The sequence below is a fragment of the Macrobrachium nipponense genome, chromosome 23 (assembly GCF_015104395.2).
Source record: "Macrobrachium nipponense isolate FS-2020 chromosome 23, ASM1510439v2, whole genome shotgun sequence".
NCBI classification, from domain to species: domain Eukaryota; kingdom Metazoa; phylum Arthropoda; class Malacostraca; order Decapoda; family Palaemonidae; genus Macrobrachium; species Macrobrachium nipponense.
The window spans coordinates 44766189-44768804 of NC_061090.1; the positions used below are offsets into that span (position 1 = coordinate 44766189).

General features: G+C 34.1%; 2 protein-coding genes across 2 annotated transcripts in view; one reads left to right on the forward strand and one right to left on the reverse strand.

Moving 5' to 3' along the window:
• LOC135200284 (uncharacterized) overlaps positions 1-2616 on the reverse strand; it is an 880536-nt gene that overhangs the window by 730135 nt on the left and 147785 nt on the right. The gene's annotated exons all lie outside the window — the stretch shown is intronic.
• LOC135197705 (uncharacterized) overlaps positions 1-2616 on the forward strand; it is a 31922-nt gene that overhangs the window by 13387 nt on the left and 15919 nt on the right. The gene's annotated exons all lie outside the window — the stretch shown is intronic.

Below are 2616 nucleotides of genomic sequence, written 5' to 3' on the forward strand. Positions count from 1 at the left end.
ACCTCTAATCTTATAAAGCTTTGTCAATCTTAGCAAACTAACATTTATCCTCAAATGTTAAATCAATAAATCTATCTAATCAAAAACCGGCCTACTATGAGATTCAGGGCTTCTGTAACACGGTTTTTTGGCAATAACTTTATATCTTTGCATTTCATAGATATAACGCTTATTCAGAATACACATTATATCTACACATAAATTTTGACTGTATTCTGCATTACGTAGGTTGAATAAATTTGGTACTTATGATAAAAAAAGTTACTTTTTTGAAGACGGGCCAACTTACTCAGAGATAAGGTTTCGAACGCACTCGTTACGTAACTTATGACAGCATTTCTTCCCTCTTTCTCGATGTATGATTGGCTATACGTAACGAAGGCTATACCCCTGGCAACAATGACATAAAAATTTAAATATGTTAATAAATACAAAAACACTTCGATTATTAGTCTAACTCCCAAAATAAGTGTCCTAAGAAATTATAATCTACTTTATAGGTCACAGTCAGATTGACAAGATGTAGGGAATAGTTGGTAATTTTCAAAGACATAGTAGACAAGCTTGATTTAATTACTGCTGTATCCAATGTCAAGCAATTTTTGTTTATCGGCTATCTACCTATTTACTAAAAAAAAAAAAAAAAAAAAAAAAAAAAAAATAGCCGGTACCGTATTTTGGCTTTAAACCTTCACCAATAATCATCGTCAGAATGATGACTTCATGAGGCTCCACCCACTTTGGCCTCGTTGTAATTCAGGATACTGAAGGCTATCATGGACACTGTTGTATTAGAAAATCTAACTTCTGGCTATAAAAACTCATTTCTCGAGTAGTTGTAAGAAGTGCTAAATGATCCTCAAGGATCCCAGCAGTTGGCCTAAACGTTTAATTCATGTATATTGCTGCAATTACTAATTTTGCGGCACTACTGCTACAGTAGTATTACTGCCCTAGCACAGATACCCCACCCACATCTATGTATCGTTCCGCCATTCATAAAGTCTTTATATCCAACATGGTCGTACAGACTAAAGAAGAAGAAAAAAAATTATATCGGATGATCCGTTGGTCTGCTGGAGATTTTAGCACATATAAGCTTGTATTTACTTTGTATAAAAATCTTATTTTAACAAAAATAGTTATACAAAGACTGTTTAATACAATCTCTCTCTTTCTCTCTCTCTCTCTTGGTGGCATAGTGAATAGTTAATGGAAATGTTCAAAATCCTGAATGACATTACAAGTATTATAATCACGTTATGCTAAATACAAATCAGACCATAAACATTGGATTTAAACTAGAAACTGAATAATTACCTATTCAGGCTATAGTAAGTATGGCCACGGGCTTTCTCTTAACTGTATAAAGTTGCAAGTCGTAAGACAAAATGCAGTTTTTGCAACCATTGGGGACAATTCCAAATCCTGTTAGCCATTCTTGACTACTATGGGTTTCAGAGCCGATGGAATAATGGTGGAATGGGTTTCTGTCTGGTGGAATGGGCGGGGCAACATTTTCGTAAAACGATGTTTACCTTCGCTTACGTAATGAACTGTTTTTTCGACTCTTGGCTCGCAATCATTGGCCATGGCGTCGGCTATATCATTTTTACTCTATAAAAATTAAAACTATCGGGTTTAGGTTATTGATAATGCTGACAAAATTTGTGTGTAGTTGTAAAATATACATATGTCAACTTTCAGCTACATCCGATGCTTTGATAAGGAGCAAAATCCAAAAAACCGTGTTGCAGAGGCCCTGAATTTCATAGTAGTTCAGAGTATTCCTATTATGAGACATAGAAACTCGAATCTTTGTTTACTACACAACGTCATTACCGCCATTAACTGCCACTGTAAACTTCAGGGGAAAAAGTGTTAGATCTTTGACAATTAAATGTTATTCTTTATATGTTTCAAATGGCTTCAGTTCTCAAATGATGTTTTTTCTAAACTACCTATAAATAAGGTAAGCCAGCTTTTCGCTTAAAATCAACAATAATAAAAAAAAAGTTAAACATAAGGCACCAGAAAGAAGTGGAATTAACAAGGTTATAATTCAAAATTTACCAGACATTGCATTTGAAACATTAAAAAATATACACAATTCGATTCTCTCAAGGGGATATGTTTTCCAATTATAATCAAGAATGCAAAAATGATTTTGATACCTAAACCAGCAAATGATACGTGTCAGGTAGATAATTATAAACCAATATCATTACTAGAAGTACCTGGTAAAATATGGGAAAAAATAATTACCAACAGATAAGTGTTGTTCCTAGAAGGTAATCAGTTACACAATAAAAATCCACATAGATTTAGAAAAGGAAGAGGAACCCAAATTGCAATAGCTACAATATATGAAAGAACTCTACTATCGCGAAGAAGCAAGTACCTATGCAGCCTAGTATGTAGAGATATAACCAAGGCATTTCCAAATTATGGATGCAAGGACTTCAATACAAAATATTACATCTCAACCTTCCAGGCATTTTTTAGAAAATGCCATCAAGATCGAACAGGAGCAATCAAGTCACAAAATTACATAGGAAATCCACTCCCGTTACCAAGTGGCGCCCCACAAGTATCTCTACTAAGTCTGACGTTATT